The sequence below is a fragment of the Heterodontus francisci genome, chromosome 3 (assembly GCF_036365525.1).
Source record: "Heterodontus francisci isolate sHetFra1 chromosome 3, sHetFra1.hap1, whole genome shotgun sequence".
In the NCBI taxonomy this organism is placed as follows: domain Eukaryota; kingdom Metazoa; phylum Chordata; class Chondrichthyes; order Heterodontiformes; family Heterodontidae; genus Heterodontus; species Heterodontus francisci.
Genome location: NC_090373.1, coordinates 67867064 through 67885774, shown reverse-complemented (window position 1 = coordinate 67885774; position 18711 = coordinate 67867064).

The following is an 18711-nucleotide window of genomic DNA, read 5'->3' as shown; positions in this document are numbered from 1 at the left end:
GTCCGGCCCAGGTGTAGACCGTCCAATTTGTAATAGTCCCACCTCCCCGAGAACCGGTCCCAATGTCCCAAAAATCTGAACCCCTCCCTCCTGCACCATCTCTCAAGCCACGCATTCATCCTGACTATTCTTTCATTCCTACTCTGACTATCACGTGGCACTGGTAGCAATCCTGAGATTACTACCTCTGAGGTCCTACTTTTTAACTTGGCTCCTAACTCCCTAAATTCTGCTTGTAGGACCTCATCCCGCTTTTTACCTATATCATTGGTGCCTATGTGCACAACGACAACTGGCTGTTCACCCTCCCCCTTCAGAATGATCTGCAGCCGATCTGAGACATCCCTGACCCGTGCACCTGGGAGGCAACATACCATTCGGGAGTCTCGTTTTCGACCACAGAACCGCCTATCTACTCCCCTTACAATCGAATCCCCTATGACTATAGCCCTTCCACTCTTTTTCCCACCCTTCCGAACAGCAGAGCCAGCCATGGTGCCATGAACCTGGCTACTGCTGCCTTCCCCTGGTGAGCCATCTCCCTCAACAGTATCCAAAACGGTATACTTGTTTTGGAGGGAGATGACCGCAGGGGACACCTGCACTGCCTTCCTGCTCTTTCTCTGCCTTTTGGTCACCCATTCCCTGTCTCCCTCAGCAATCCTAATCTGTGGTGTGACCAATTCGCTAAACGTGCTATCCACGACCTCCTCAGCATCGCGGATGCTCCAAATTGAGTCCATCCGCAGCTCCAGAGCCGTCATGCGGTCTAACAAGAGCTGCAGCTGGACACACTTCCAGCACTTGAAGGAGTCAGGGACATCAGCCGTGTCCCTGAGCTCCCACATTGAGCAAGAGGAGCATAACACGGGTCTGAGATCTCCTGCCATTTTTAATCTTAAGCTTAACTTCGTCTTAACTTAGATAAATGAAAAAGGAACGAAAAGTTTTTACCAATCACACGAAAAAAAAAAAAATCGAAAAAGCCTTATTCTGTGGTTCCTATTCGTTGAGCGTTGCCAAGTTGCTTGACAGGCACTGCCTGAGTAGGTCTTTCTTCCTTGATATATCGACATTGATTTTCCTGTGGCAGTGCTCCTGCTGCCGCTGTCGTTTTTGGACTGGGTTTATGGAGATAGTAGCTCGGATTAGGCAATGTTGGGGCCATTGTTGGATTCCCCAGGTGCAAGGTGTAATAGATTACAAGCATGTGGCCATCAAGGTTCCCACGAAAAAAACAGCTGTCTTCTTCAACAGGAAGGGCTTCCATTCAAACTCTGTTCAACTGGTCTGTTACCACCGAAAGCGCATCCTGCAAGTGTGTGCCTACTTCCCGGGAAGCAGCCACGACGCCTACATTCTTTGACAGTCCCGGGTGCCACAGATTTTTCGGCTCCCCGCTTGCCTTCAGGGGTGGATTCTCAGGGACAAGGCCTACCCATTGAAGATATGGCTACTGACGCCTGTGAGGAACTGTTGCATTGCAGCAGAGGAGAGGTACAACACATGCCATGGTTCCACCCGAGCAACCATCAAGCAGGCCATTGGACTGGTGAAGATGTGATTCTGGTGCCTCAGTCAATTGGGTGGAGCCCTGCAGTATGCTCCAGCGAGGGTCTTGTGTATCGTTGTGGTCTGCTGTGCTCTGCACAATCTAACACTGCAGAGCGGGAGGCGGCCTTGATTGACGAGGACATGATTGATCACCAGTTCTCATCCGACAAGGAGGATGCGGAGGTGGAGAATGAGCAGGCAGCACTGCATAATGATTCCAGGGCCATTGAGAGATGGGCAAGAGAGGCAAGACACAATCTCATACACAGCCAGTTCCTGTCACTATGATTCTCAAAGTGGACTCAATAAAGACTCATCTCACTATATTCCACCTGTAACATCTTTTCTCTCTCGATTTTGTTCCTAGCGCCCAGCTTCACCACACCCTCTGGCACATCTGAGCTGCTAACCAAACATTATCTGTGTCTATATTGGCATCCCAATGAGGGAGCAAAGCTGATGGCAGCATCTCAACAATTCAGGCGTGAAAGAATGAACATTTTACAACAATGGAAGTGAACTCTATTTATGGAAAAAGTACAAAGAACAAAATAAAGGGCAGATGTAATACACCCGTGAATCCCCAAGTGCATCTAGGTGCTCTTTATACTTTTACGAATGCTTCTATGAGGTATGACTCCTATGAAAGCAGCTGGGCAGGAGGCAGGCTGCTGATCAGGCTGCCCCTGGCCTGCGATGACTTCAGCTGCCTGAGGTCTGGAAGGCCCTAACTGGCTGAGCAATTGCTGCACAGGTGCAGGACAGTCGTTGCGGCTACTGGAGCTGGGCTCACTGGCAGAGGGGCTGAGGAGCCGGTGTCCAAACTCAAGAGAGCCCTGAAGGGAGCCCCCAGTTGTGGAAGTCAGCCTCTCCTCCTCCCTTTCAAGGCTCACTGGAACCTCCCTGTTCACCAGAGAAGAACAAGGAGCTGGAGAAGACTCCAGGCGCCTTGTCCGGCTTTCACCTTGCCACTGCTGCGTTGAGCTCATGGCCAAGGCAATGATGTGCAGATCTACATGCATCTGTTGGACCTAGCTCTCCATGAGGGTCGCCAACTTCTTGATGGAGGAAGCCATGCACTCACACTGAGACATGGCATGGATGGACTCCTCCATTGGCAGCTCCACCAGGTATTGCCTTAACTCTCTCCGCAACTCCAGCATGCCCTGTGTTGTCGACACCAGAGGCTCATCATCAGCCTGGGGATCAGCATGGGCCTGACCACCCATAGTCCTCTGATTGTCAGTAACCTCGCCTGTCACAGCCTCTGTCAGCTGCTCAGGCACGTGTATGATGCTCTCACCAGCTTGTGACCCTGAATCTAAGGCCAAACCCATGCCCACTGAGGTGGATGTATCTGTACTGTTGGAAGGTGCAGGGGAATGATGTGACAGTGCATCCTCTGACTGCTCCTCCTCCTCCTGAGAGGTTAATGGCCGTCCTCATGTCACAGCATCAACTCAAGCCTCCTGCGTACAACGACCTGCATGAGAGAACATAAACATTTGTGGGTTAGGTTGTGCAGATCTCCTCATGCCAAACATGCATGATGTCAATCACCAGAAGTATAGTGGAGGACACATCAACACAATCCTCACTCTCTTGTGCCGAAACTCCTGTCTCACCATCTGCTATTGAATGGCCGCCCCGGACCCCCACTAGTTCCAGTGCCTCCTCCTCAGCCCTGAACTGAGGCCAAAGATCTGGGCTGCCCCGCCAATCCTTGAGGTCCACCTGTTGTTATAGGCCATTCGTCCTGCAAGTGGAAAGAGAGACATACTCAGACTTCGCATGAAGATCAACGGGACAGTCTTGCTAATAGCAGCCCATCGTCTTCTACTGGGCTTTCCGACATGGCTTCTCCCCACGTCCGCTCTCAGGGAATGTTAGTGGGGTGAGCTGTGAACGATGGTGGCCTGTTGCCGAAATGCACCATACATCTGGCAGGATGTGGTGATGCTTACCCTCCTTGCCGGCTCCTTTGTGTTCACTCCCTCCCCATGTAGCACTCCCTCCCACTTAGCCACATGCAAGCCCCAAAGAGGAGCAAGGTATGAAGTAGTCACCTTGGCGGAATGAAGGAGGTCATTGACTCGACCCATTTCTGCGGGGTGACTCCATGACTGCTGACCCCCTCTGTGATCCCTGTCTAGGCTTGCTTGGTCATGTGGGAGGGTCTCTTCTTGCCATCCCTTGGAAAGAGGACTTCCTGCCGTTCCCGTACAGCATGGAAGAGAATCTCCAGGGAGAGATCGCTAAACCATGGGGCTACCCAGTGTCTTGCCTGAACCATGGTGCCAGGACGCTCATGCTCCATCCCAACGGTGGTACATCCTTGCATGGGGGAGGCGGGGTCCAGGAGTTCCTACACCTCTTCAGCCAGGTCCAGCAGCACAGCTGCTTCACTGCCTCATTGAAAGGCAGCAATAGAAGCAGGGCTGGCAGCTGTAGGTTGGCAAACCCCTACTTCCCCTGTTAAACTCTTAACTCTAAAGTCTGACATGAACTCATCTGGGTGGGGAAAATGGCAAGGCTCACGACTCAGTACACTCAGTATTCTTTTAGCAGTTAATTGTACCACTGATAACATATCAACATCAGCACCCCGCTCCCTTCAAATTAAATCAATACTCATAAACACTGTCCCATGATTTCTGAACTGCACTCACCCTGTTGAGCACTCAGAGGAGTGTGTTCCCATCTGTGCGGATGATCAATCCTGCCCGCGGTTACCAAGTCGACTGTCAACTTACAAACTGCCTTTGCAGTACAGCTGCTTGATCCTTTACTGTTCATTTACTTTAAGTTAAATGTGCTTTTGCTGAAGGACTGGCTACACAGCACTTTAAATATGATGCCAGTACCTACATCAGAGTCAGTTGATACTGCAATCACTGTCTCGGAGCCCACCCCATCATGTGATTGGATAGGCCCCACATCTCCGTTATGGTACGTGGCCATCCTGCTACATGAGTGTGGTCAGCTGGCCACTCACTTCACAGGCGGCAACAACACCCGCTTCTGGGTCTGCTGTCGGGACCCGTGACAGAGTCGCTAAATTCAGTCCCTTGTTTCACTTAGAGTGGCTACGTCAATATCATACCTGCCTAGTGTTCTCGATATGAGGGCTGTTCTATGCTCTGGTCTTGTATTATTGTCTAAAAGTGTTCTGACATTCCATGAGCTGAATGTTATCCAATAGTTAGCTGTCCTTTGAATTTTGAGGTTTTTTTGTTTCAACTGCAGTGATTGGTGACCTGGCAGGAGTGGTGACCAGCCAGGAGTGGTGACCAGCCAGGAGTGGTAACCTGGCAGGTGCAGGGAGGCCAGGCTGTGTTTATGTTTCCTTTTCTTCCCCATCCCCAGATTGGGGAGAGCAGCACTGGAGCTGAAAAGGTCTGCTCTATCACCTTAGGAAGATATGAATTCCACATCTGCCCCATTCTGTGGAGAACCACCATCACCCTGTGGCCACCTGTGTGCTGGGTTGTGACTGAAGTCTGCCAGTAGCATCCTCTACCTGTCCCCATCACCACTTCTCCATCACCAATAGGCTTGGTGGTCTGCTATGTTGGTTATCTGTTGCTGAACGACCTGTAGATTGATTATATTTAAGTGGGTGAGATTTGTGCAGAGCTGCTTACTCTCTCTCATCCAAGGCAGCTAATGCTGCACTGGAGCAATGTGTGCCATGAGCACAGCAGCTGAAAGAATACAGATTTTAATTTTGGAGTTGGCCTTCTTCTAGATGAGCAGCTAAGCCAGCTGGAGAGCCTCGCCTACCCTTTCTATGTCACCATCTAGTCCGTTGGCACTATCTGTGTTCTTCCGCACTGCCAGCCAAAGAAAACTTTACTATTTGGCCCATAGCTGGGAGTTTAAAACTAGAGTTTTCTTTCCCCAAGTCTGATGAGACCCACCTGCCCAGAGCTATCTGGTTTAAGGTGCCAGATACTGGTCTTTACATCTCTGCCAACAGTTCTATACAGGGATTGGCACATGAATCCAGACAATAGGAGTTTGATTGGGAGAGGCTATTTGAGATGCTGAGGATGTGGGGCTTTGTGTAGATGAAGAACATCTCAACTCTCTTCAGCAGGGAAGGGGTGGGGGAGGGGGTGGTTAAAGGGTTCGGAAGGACTGGGATGCTATTTAACTAAAAATGATGTATCAACCAAATATATTCTACAAAATATTCATTTCAGGAAATTGCACTATTCCAGCCTACAATATTCTGCCTATTAATTATAAGAAGCAGAAAATTTATACTTCAATGCTTTAAGGCAGGAACATTAAAGACAGGAACCAGGAATCCAGGAATCATAATACCAGAGCACTCAATATAATTTGGCATTTGGAAATCTCATACAGAAACAAACATTGCTTAGTAAATCCCTTTCCCCAGAAAAAAGCAGGGTAAAGTTTCACCTTAGGGCGCAAATTGGTTGCGTTTTGAAAAGAGTTTCATTCCCCCAAGATTCCACTCAAACTCATTTGCATATTGCCAAATGTAAAATCTGCCGTGAACCAGCACAATTGAGCAGCATTTTAAAATATATATTTTTTGATATATTAAAGTGTGATTACTTGATGTTGTTTTATTCATACAGGTGAAAATGGGTTGATCACAAAAAGTAAGAATTTTAAAACAGTGCTAATCCATGACCTGATTTTAAAGTACTGAACCTTACTTTCAAAAAATATACACATCTACTTTCTAGTTAGATTGGGGTAGAGTGGGGAATTCCTTAGTAAAGTTTTAAAAAATTCAAAAACCTTTAAAAATGCACCTGTTAGTGTCCTTGCACCCAAATGTTCCAGCTTCATTTTTGCCGCTTCCTTGAAGGCCCACAAATAAACTCCCAATGGTGACTGGTTCACCTTGGGGCATGGCCAATTTTGTAGTCAAGGCCTATTTCTTCGGGTGATGCTTTTTAAACTAGCTTCAAAGATCACAGAAACTCAATCTATGCTGAAGGTAATTTGCTCTTAAAATTCTGCAATCTCTTGCGCTGACTATGCCAATATTGGGAGAATGGAAATTTCAGGCCATGGCGTTTATCCAGTGTCTTTCACATCCTCAGGATGTCCTAAAGTGTTTCACTGTCAATGATTTACAAACCCCTTTACCCCATTATATATGAAGAAGAAATTTGCATGTACATAGCACTTTACACATACTTCCAGCAATCCAAAGTGCTTCACAGCTAATAAATTACTTTTAACTTGCAATCACTGCTGCTATGTAGGCAAATCCAGTTGACAAGTTACGTACTGCAAGATCCTGAGACAGCAAAAGAGATGCACAAGAAGTTCATCTGTTTTCAGTGATATTGAGGGAGGAATGTTGGCCAGGAAAACAAATACCATCGGAGATTACCATTGGCCCATCAAGTAGTCAGACATATTGAGGTACCTCTTAAACAAGCAACATCTGGCAATCAGAAATTGTACAACAATTGGATGGTGAATATACTTCTGCAACTAGTGGCATGGAATTTTTTATGTTCAACTGAACGAACACGTGGGGCCCTTGGCTTAATGTCTTCTCTGAGTTGAGTCCACAAACAGATCAGCCATGATCTTACAGAATGGTGGAGCAGGCACGAGGGGCCGAACAGCCTACTCCTGCTCCTAGTTTGTATGTTCGTACAATACTTCTGACGATGCAGCACTTGCTCAGTACTGCATTGACATGTCACTCAAGATTATAATGCTCAAATCGTGGAGTGGGTTTTGAATGTCAGCCTGACTCGAATATCAGAGTGCTACCACTGAGGCAAGCTGACACTTAGTCTTTGAGTTAGATAAATTTAGTTAGTATCTGAATTGTTAGAAGTGTAGTGTCTCGGAAGAACTCTCAAACACCACTGTAAATTTGGTGGCTCTATATCTTTAAAAGAATATTTGTGTGTACATAATTTGGAGCAAACCCATTTAAAATGAAAAATCCTGGTCATCTGTGTTGTTATAGGTGCACAATGGGCAAAAGAAAAATCCTGTTATTTAGTTCACTGATCATTACTGACACAATTCATATTTTTATCTGTATACAACACACATGACAGTAAGTTTAGCAATTACGTAAAGCTCAAGTAAATGAGTCATTTTCATCCTGATCTTTCCAGCAAAATAAATAATTTATGAACCATTTTGGTGAACACATTATTACTAACATTCTAAGCTAAATGACTGAGCCAGCTGCAGTCACGTCATTGCCTCCCTAACATCAACAATGACCAATCTGCGGTTGTTCTCATTCTTCCATTTATCAGGCACAGCAGTCTTCTATTGCAGTGCCACCCTTGACATTTGCAGAGTGGCACTTTGTCATTCTGCCTAGCTGAAATGCCAACCAGCTGCCTGTTCTGCATTGTGGTAGGTCATTGTGTTTGACATGTTGTGGTCATCTTTGATGCAAAAATGTTCACAACCATAGTCTGATTAAATGGTACATGGAAATATGTGCTGTCATTCCTTCAAAAGCATCATTTAACACTTTTTTTTTAAATACCAAGGTCACATTGGCAATCCTAGTTTGTTCATATTGAATGCATTAGATGAAATGTTGATAAAAAATGAGACATCTAACATTTAGTCCCCTAATTATGTAGCGCTGGGACACATCAATTATTTTTCACTTAAGAAAAATGTAAAATCTTTATCAATTCTGCAATTAGGGTGCTATTTCTACAGAATATAAAGTAAGTAGTACCAAATCCCAATAAGAAAACACCACTGTGAAGAGCCACCACCTGCCCCAAACAAGATAATCGCCACAAGAGGGAATGGGAACAGGGGCTGGGGACTTTCTAATTTGGGAATTCCCACTTTTGCAACCCTGAGAGGGACCTGGCCTTTCATAGGTGGTATGGCCTATCAAACTGCAGAATTGTACCCCTATGTGAGGGTCCACATTAACATGCTCAGAACTGAATAGGCAATAGTTATGTTTTGTCTAAAGTGCTCCCTGAGTGGTAGAAGCAAATGTGGTGGCAGATTGCTGTTGTTCATTGTTGGAGTGATGGGATAGAAGTGTTGCAGATTTATGAGATGGTCCTGCTACATCTAAGCTGGCAATGGCTGACATTGCCTGCTCATTACCTGATGCCCCTTCAACCATTTGGGGGAGGGCTGGGTTGGATGGAAGTGCAGAAATTCAAAAAGAAAGCTATCTCACTTGTCTGCTCTCCTGTGGTGACCCAAATCTTGGGCACTGCTGTTGGTTGACAATCAATCTGGGTGAAAGCAGATTGAAGGGCTCCACACAGGGGTATGAAAATACCAACCTGAATCTCTCAAGCAGATGTCTCTCCCCTGATCCCAGTTAAATCTATAACTGACTGGCTCCTAGTGAAGACAAGGATCTCAATAGTTGCAATCACAGCACTTGTATTTGATTCCTTTGTCTTTGGAGAAAGCTTTCCTGCAAATGCCTCAGATATTGCTATGCACTGCAGGATGTACTGCAGTTGTGAAGGACACGATGTACTTCTTTATTTAGAGATACAGCCCTTCAGCCCACCAAGTCTGTGCCGACCAACAACCATCCATTTATACTAATCCTACATTAATCCCATATTCCCTACTACATCCCCACCACCTACCTACACTAAGGGCAATTTACAATGGCCAATTTACCTATCAACTTGCAAGTCTTTGGCTGTGGGAGGAAATTGGAGCACCCGGCGGAAACCCACATGGTCACAGGGAGAACTTGCAAACTCCGCACAAACAGTACCCAGAACTGAACCCGGGTCGCTGGAGCTGTGAGGCTGTGGTGCTAACCACTGCACCACTGTGCCACTCTGTCGTGAGATTGGAACTGCATTGCCACACATTCACCAAGAGCCCTTGCAGACTGTTATCTTAGCCTCAAAATAAAATGCTGGAAGCACTTTGGTCCTTGATCAACTCCCTTCTGAAGACAGACCTCGTCTTTGACTGTGGATGTAATTTTGAACAGGAGCATATTTTCAAGTTGATTTCACTTATGATTGAAAACAATAAGATTTATACATCGAAATATTTATTTAATGTACACACATACAGTAAACAATTCTCAAATAAAACATTATTCCAATTAAAATATATCTTAAAGAAGGTTTTGCATTGATTAGGACACCAATGGAGGACTTATCATCCCATATAGATACTCTAGCCCACCCATTTCAAACTTGACTCAGTCTTCAACAACTGGCTAAGTGGTATTGCTTTAGCTGATAATTATTTGTAATATTTGATGCATGCTTCAGTCAACAGTGCTGCACCACTCTGCTTCAGGAAGCTTTACTTACGGTAGTAGCTCCCCAGCTTCACCTATAGGAGCTGTTTCCCTTTTCTCACAACAGCCTTATTTGCCTAGGAGTTACGAGACAGTGCATTAATCCATACTACTGTATGATAGGAGCCATTATAGTGGCTTGAGCTTGCTCTGAAGATCAGGAGATCGCTGATCAATGTTCGGTCACTGGGTTGATGGCATTTCCTGCTTAACAGAATGGGCCATGTGAAGGCTGCCATTTTTCACTTCATTGAGTTCCTATCCATTCATCCCAATGTCGCAACCTTCCGGAAGGTCCAGTGAATCAAGGAAAACAAACATCTCCCCATCCACCAGGAACTCAACAATGCCCTTCAACACCACTTGAAGTCAATTATGGACCCATTTGCTTAACCTTTGACAATGCAACTTCAACCCCGATGAAGCTTGGAAAGCCAAATGGAGTTCACAAGAAGTCACAAATAAACACCTTGTGAAGGACCCGACACAGAAGAGCCATGGTTACAATATTCTGAAAAGCACTTGGGCAACTCTAACCCGCATTTGTACGAACCATGGCAGAGGCGGAAATTTGACGCATGAATGGAAAATTAAAAACTCTCCAGTGTGTGACTGTGGTCATCCAGAACAGACCATGGAACATATCACGACTCAATGCCTGATTCACAAGTACGAAGGAGGCATCACAACGATTCACTCAGCCAGTCCTGACACAAATAACTGGCTTAACCACCTGCATGCAAAATTATAGCTGTTGCTTTACATCTACATCAGCTATAGGAGAGAATCTATGATATGTCAATAGCAAATGAGGATTTAGGTAGCGAGCTGGCAGCATCAGTTCTCCACTATTCCTATGATAGTGCAGTCTGTCAATTGGTCCATCCATGATATTTAATATCTTTGAAATCGCATTACTTTTCTCTGTGATAGAGATTATGGCACTAAAAATATACCCAATATTAAACAAAAATAAATGAAGCATCAGGCAAGCACATTTACAAGCTGTTTTATTCAGTACTTGACATGCTTTTGATGTTGCGGTTGAGCTCCCAAGGTTTTCTAGCATTACTATTATCCAGCAATAAACCTCCTCTAAAAATGACAAAAATTACCAATATTCTAAACCATCCCCTTGCAGGCATCAAAGATAATGCTATGAATAATAATCAGAATAAGTACAAATGTACACATACCAAGAAACACTTCCCATCATAAAAAAATGCCTGTTTTTCTCTCCAAAATATTAAAAAGTAATTTCCCCCTCAAGCAAAAGAAACAAAATCAAGTGAGTTAGCAATTATTAAACATTAGCAGTTGCTTTGGGTAATGTTCCTACTGAAATGTCAAAACTTCTGCCTTAAAGACAAACTTAAGGACTGTGAATGAATGCTAAGTATTGTATGTGGAAATAACCAACTAATAATTAGATAAAATAATAATTGATCCATACCATTTTTGAATGAAAACCTATCTAAGCAAAGGCAGCTACTGAGACCTCAGAGACAGCCTAGGTACTGGAAAGAGTCACTGGGGAGTAAGGACACCATACGGTTAACTACATGTGAATACTACCGTTCAACATTGTACTCAGAGGTTTTAAAGCCTATATCCCCTGATGGGTAAACTCTGTGATGTTATTATTGTCATGTTATTTTCATATTCTATCATTGAAATAACATAACAAAGTTTCACTATTAGGCCAGATTTTGTTGTAGCAATGCATCTAATAGCATCTGCCAGTAGTAAGGCTTACCCTTTTAGCTCAAAAAATGGTTGTCCACTAAGTTGCTGGAAGTACCAGCGAATAACAGCACAGCGAGGGAAACACGAGGCAGCATTTTCCGTTTGGGGTCAAGACCTCAAAGTTGGTATCATTTCTGGGACCCGACCCCTCTCCGAGGGGGAAGTAGTCACGGGTCGTAATTTTGCCAAAGGTCGGCCCTAATTGGATGGAGGACCAGTTATGGCAGCCAATTGGGTGGAAAGTAGGAGGGAAGCTGAGTGTGGGCATGATTTAAAGTGTTTACGGCAGTTATTATTGTGGCTGCCATCTTGCAATGCACTGGCAGGCAGAAGTGAGGAGGAGAGGCAGAGGCCAGGCACCTGTGGCAGGGCAACCCCAAGGTTTCATGATACTGCCCTTGAAGTTCTGCTGGAGGTTGTGCAAGAAAGGTGAGGTGTTTTGCTTCCGGAGGGTGGCAGGAGAAGGTCACCCAGTCAAGCTAAGCAGGCTTGGCTGGAGGTGGCAGAACATGTGAGCAATGGCAGTATTGTCAGGAGGACCTGGGTGCAATGCCAAAAGAGGTTTAATGACCTTCTTCATTCTGGCAAGGTGAGTGCAACATGACACCCAGACGAGAGGCTTCCAGATCAGCAGCCACCAGCAGACATACCAGCTGAACAACCTGAGGGCACATGTTAAAGGCCGGCTCAGGTCTGCAAATGAAAACCGACCCCGAGCCAGACCCAACCCGAGTCCTGCCATCTTTTCCCGCACCCGACCCGACCATCAGTTAACCTACCTTCCATTTTTCACTTTGTTGCTGATCTGCACAAGCTTAAAATAACTGTAACAAAATCATCTTTCTAGTTCAAAAATTACATTAACATTGGAGCCACTTACCTGAGCTTGTGATAGAGTGTGTCTGACCCGGCCTGACCTGACCCGAGCCTGAATGCCAGACCCGGAAGTGCGATCCGACCCAACCTGAACCCAACACATGTCGTCGGGTCCTGTCAGGTTTGGGTCAGGTTGCCGGCCTTTAGCACATGGTGCTCCTGAACATGGGAGAAATGTGTGCCCAGGGTACTTATTTTTTTTATTCTTTCATGGGATGTGGCAAGGCCAGTATTTGTTGCCCATCCCTAATTGCCCTTGGGAAGGTGGTGGTGAGCTGTCTTCTTGAACTGTTGCAGTCCTTCTGGTGCAGGTACATCCACAATGCTGTTAGGGAGATATTGATCCAGCGATAGTGAAGGAACAGCAATATAGTTCCAAGTCAGGATGGTTTTAGATTAGATTAGAGATACAGCACTGAAACAGGCCCTTCGGCCCACCGAGTCTGTGCCGAACATCAACCACCCATTTATACTAATCCTATATTCCTACCAAACATCCCCACCTGTCCCTATATTTCCCTACCACCTACCTATACTAGTGACAATTTATAATGGCCAATTTACCTGTCAACCTGCAAGTCATTTGGCTTGTGGGAGGAAACCGGAGCACCCGGAGAAAACCCACGCAGACACAGGGAGAACTTGCAAACTCCACACAGGCAGTACCCGGAATCGAACCCGGGTCCCTGGAGCTGTGAGGCTGCAGTGCTAACCACTGCGCCACTGTGCCGCCCACATGGTATATGATTTGGAGGGAAACTTGCAGTTGGTGGTGTTCCCACGCATCAGCAGTCCTTGTTCCTCTAAGTGGATGAGGTCATGGGTTTGGAGGGTGATGTCAAAGGAGGCGTGGTGAGTTGCTGCAGTGCATCTTGTAGATGGTACACACTGCTGCCATTGTGTGTTGTTGGTGGAGGGAGTGAATGTTTAAGGTGGTAGATGAGGTGCCAATCAAGCGGACTGCTTTGTTCCGAATGGTGTGTGTATGTTTAGTCTAGCTAGGAGAGATTAGTGAGTCTTTTTCATTTACATACTACCCCATCTCCCCCCCAAGTCTCTGACATCACAGATTCAATCTATCAGGAGGCTTCACAACTCTCCCTGATAATGTTGTTGTCAGATTTAGAAGATCAATAGTCTTTCGCTGAACTTTTGTTTCTTGATTTGGACGGCCTTCATTGAGGTTTGTGTTATCTGGTGCTTTCTGAATTTCAGCTTCATGCGTTGTTCCAATCAGGTGAGGAGGGGTCGAACAACTTCCCTCTTGTCCCTCTCCTTGTCTGACCACAACAGGGTTTATTCCTTTTAAGTGAATATGCTTGTCAATTCAATGAATGTTTCACTATTTACGTGTTATGATCATAAAAGAACCAATTGGACAGGTTTTTTTGTGTTTAACAAAGAAAGAGGTTAGCTTTATTGTACTTAAAACAATCTAAGTAAAATAATAAACTACACTCCAACTTTCACACACACACATATGCGAGGTTCACACACACACACATGCGAGGTTCACACACACACACAAACAGGTGACAGAGTGGGAAGGATAGATTGGCTGGATTAGAGTCCGGAGCAATTAAAAGGGATATACAGTCTGTAGAGGTTGGTGACTTGGTTGGCTTCCAGCTGAACTCAGTGGTCCTCTAGCTTCCGGCTTGTAGATGTGGCCAGCAATTTTGGTGGTCCTCCTGGAAACAGCAATGTGGATGAGTTCCTTTATGGGGTCTCTGTCTGCCACAGTGATAGGCTTAAGTGGCTATGGCCAGCAGGCAGGGTTTGAAACTTGCCAGATGGACTGGGGAGAGAGAGAGAGAGAAAAAAAGAAGGGCCCCACCTGGGTCTCTTCTGATTAGTGTCCAGTTGCTTGTCTGCTGCTGAGAGAGAAAATTCAGCTTAAAACTCACAGATGGTGAGTCTGTCACATGATGTCTCAGTATGTATTTCCTCTTGCAACTTAATTAGTTTATGTCTAGGAATTCCCTTCTCTCAATCAGGGTCACATTGTTCAATTGATTACTTTTGAGTAGTTTGTCTCCACCAGTTTAATGTCACAAGTGTTTGTCTTTAAATGCCTTGACAATGGGGACTGGCCAAGTGATTCACTCCAAACTTCCCAAGTCATTGGTCTGGAGGGCATTGGCCTGAGAATTCAACTCCCTCTTGATGCATTGGAATGTGGGGGTTTTGATGCCAATTTTGGTGGCCATTTTAGCTGCTAGCAGTCACCTTTTAAAAAATTTAATCCAAGTTTTGCACTTTCCCTTCCAAGTGCTTTTCTGGTGCTTCTTTTATAGTCTTGTGCTTAAGGAACTCTATGGTCGTTGGAGGTTTCTTGAACCAAGATTTTTCTTCACCTCTCAGGATTGCTCTGTTCTGCTTATGGACCTCTGCTTGTCTCACAAGCTGTATTGCTTTTTCTAGGGTCTTCCTTAAATTTGATAGGGATTCATTGGCAATACCCACTACAATGCGGTCTCGTATTAATTCTGATTTTAGGTGTCCATATGCGTATCCTTCAACTAGTCTGTAAAGGTCAATAATAAAAGCTTCTACCAGTTCATTTTGTTTCTGGACCCTTCTGTTGAATTTGGCCCTTTCTAGAATCTTGTTGCTCCTCAGGTGAAATTATTATCAAAGGCTTTTAAGACTTCTTCAGATATATCTGATGACCCGTGAATGCCTTGTCTTGCAATAACATCATCTGCTATTGCTCCTATCGAATAAAGTAATGTGTTGACTTGTTCTGCTTCAAAATTTCTGTCTAATTTTGAGCAATTCTGTACCTCAAGAATCTTTTTCTCCAAAATGACCAGTTTTGAGTTTGATTTGGTCCTTCCATGTGTCCAAACCTCTCTGGTAGTGTAAATTTAAGATCCATGGCTTTTCTAAGCTTTGTAGGTAGCTTACTTGCTATTATAAATTTGCTTTGCAGTATTGGAAGTTTTCCTGCACTTCAGCCTCGCACTGAGTCCCGCTGTTGTCACTGTCTTTCCCTGGGGAATCTCTCTGCTAGACTAGGAGTTTATTTCTTGAATGCATCTTTGTAGCATTATTTCAATAATCTCTTTACTCCCTTCCCCTTGGGTGTCGAGTATTTGCAACTACTTTTTTTCTTTTGTGCTGCCTTGTGGTCGCCACATGTAATTACGCTGACCCAATATTTGCCCTTGCTCGGGATTTGGTTTTCCCGGTCCTGCCTGCCTAGTGTGCCATGAAGAACAATTTTTTACCCTTTTTAAGGGTTGCTCACCAGATCCCTGACCATTGCTTGGTTCACTGACTCAGCACCTGCAATCGCTGGACAGAGATTTTTTTTCCCATAGAGTACCATGCCTCTGTGCTGCAGCCTGAATGCAAGCCGACTGCCTAACTCTCCGTGCCTCCACTTCATCCATGAAGCAGCTCTGGAGCTCCTCACAGCCTCTTCTCGAGTTCTGCAGTTTTGGTGCCCCTTTTTTCAGGTCTGACTTTCCAACCTTCTTTAAAGCAAGTTTTCAAAGTTTTTGGGGTGTTGTATGGCAACAACCACCGCTGGTCACCATGATGTATATTTGGTTAGCCTAGCCAGGGGGGGATTACTGAGTCTTCGGTAAGTTTTAAGAATAACTAGTTTATTACATATTAAAGAACTACATACAGCTTTTCAGAAGTATGTCCAACTCCTCTTATGCCAAGCTGCTTCTTCTTTAAGTCTCTCTTTCATGTGATCTCTTACATCATCACAGTGGGAGGTGTTACTCACACTGTCCCAGATATTAACCCTTTCAAACCCCTATACTACAGATCGTGTCGAGCTTCTTGAGTGTTGTTGGAGCCGCACTCATCCAGGTAAGTGGAGAATATTCCATCACACTCCTGACTTGTGCCTTGTAGATGGTGGACAGGATTTAGGGCGTCAGGTGGTGGGTTACTCACCACAGGATTCCCAGCCTCTGACCTGCTTTTGTAGCCACACTATTTATGTGACTACTCCGGTTCAGTTTCTGGTCAATGGCAACCCCTGGGGGTTGATAGTGCAGGATTGAATGTCAAGAGGAGATAGTTAGATTCTCTCTTATTGGAGATTGTCATTGTCTGGAACTTTGTGTGGCACGAATGTTACTTGTTGACAAAGCTGAAAGTCCTCGCGCTATACTGAGGAACTGGCAGCACTGATAAATACAGCCTCTTATTCAAATGAGCTGGAATTGGTGTTGTATCTCTCTTTCTTTATCCTTGCAGGAGAAGAGGGCACAAAATGCCAGGGAGAGGGTGCCCACGGAAGTGCCCCAGCTCACCATCCTGACTGCAATGAAGGAAACAGCACTTGCAAAGCAAGTGTGGTGCTGCATGAGGAAGTGGGTGATGGTGATACCTGTAGGAGAGGGTGAAAAGATATTGAATTCTGTGGATGTAGTTGCACCTCTCCCTGCGTAACAGCATGCCCAAACATCAACTGCATTGGGAAGCCTCAGCTCTGCAGAGGCATCTTCTGTCAGAGGCGAGTTCTCATGATCTTCTTATGTCTGCCACAGGACCAGTTGTGGAGGTGAAGCATGCCAATGCTGCTGCAACATCACCGAGGTCCTCAGACGACATGGAAGCCACAGACCCACCCACCATCACATCATTCAAGCACACCCTCCACCAATGCTGCCAGGATAGCAGGGCACACCTGCATAAAGCACTTGTGGTTACATACCATCTGAACGTCTAGAATCTCACTGGCTGCTCACTCGGTGCCTTAATGGCTATGTGGGTGCAATCGATGATGCCCTGCACCTTCAGGAATCCAGTGATGGAGGTGAATCCTGTTGGCCTTTATTGCAAGGGGATTGGAGAACAAGAATAAGGAAGTCTTGGTACAATTGAACCGTGCTGTACCCTGGTCTCTATATTTAAGGAAGGATATACTTACATTGGAGGCAGTACAGCAAAGGTTCACTAGATTGGTTCTTGGGATGAGTGGGTTGTCCTATAATGAGAGGCTGAGTAAACTGGGCCAAAACTCTCTGGGGTTTAGAAGACTGAGGGGTGGTCTCATTGAAACATACACATTTTCTGAAGGAGCTTGACAGGGTAAACATGGAGAGGTTGTTTCACCTGGCTGGAGAATCTGGAACATGGAGACACAGTCTCAGGATAAGGAGGTCACTCATTTGGAACTGAGATGAGGAGAAATTGCTTCACTCAGAGGATTGTGAATCTTTGAAATTTTCTACCCTGAGGATTGTGGATACTCTGCCATTGAGCATGTTTAAAGCTGAGATGGAATATTGGTTGCTCAGGGAATCGAGGGATATGGGGAGTGAGCAGGAAAGTGGAATTGAGGCAGAAAATCAGTCATGATTGTATTGAATGGTGGAGCAGGCTTGAGGGGTCATATGGTCTACTCCTGATCCTATTTCTTATGTTCTTATGTTCTTATCCCACTGCCCTTTGTGCCTGCGAGGACCTATCTGTATGAAATTTTATGTACTGCCCAGCTTTTGCAAATAAGGCATCAGTGACCTTTGAGATGCAGTGATGCGCTGTCGCTTGAAAGACCGCTGCTGATCCTTAGAACGAGTCAGAGGCAAAAAAGTTCAAGGCCACAGTGACTTTAACAGTTACTGGCAGGGCATGGCAAGCAGTACTGCAATGTTTGCAATGTCTGATGTCTTCCTCAATGAGGGCTTAAATCTCAGATAACATCTGCCTAGATAGGCGCAATCTCCTGCAGCACTGATTCTCTGACATTTCCAGGTAGCTTGTTCTTCGGCGGTACACTTGATGGGTATGGCCTCTGTTGCCTTCTTGCACCTTGTTCCTCTCCTCTGCCTTCCATATTCCCAGGGCTCTGCAGCTGGCCCAGAGTATGTTGATCCCCAGCGCTATTCATCCCGCTCTCCAAATACCTTAATCCCATGTCCAGCTTGCAGTCGTCTGCACTCACAATACCTACTGGACCCCCTCTCTTAATGCCCCACGACACCTGGAAAGTCATGACCTCCTCAACTGACTGTGTGCGCACAGACCATTTGATCCGCTAACTCTTCTCACCCAAAGGCAACTGTGTGCCAATAGCTGAGGGCCCCTCTCAGCCATGCACCCTTTTCTGATCCCACCTAATTGAATGGCGTGGCCATGATTGGCTTCCCGCTGTGTTGCCGCCTCCTTTTACTTGGCTTACTTGGGCCTTGCTCCTTGGTTCCTGGATCCCACCTTACCCCACCTCAGCAAAATCACTGACCATCAGAACAGAGTCGGGGAACAAGTACAACAGCCGG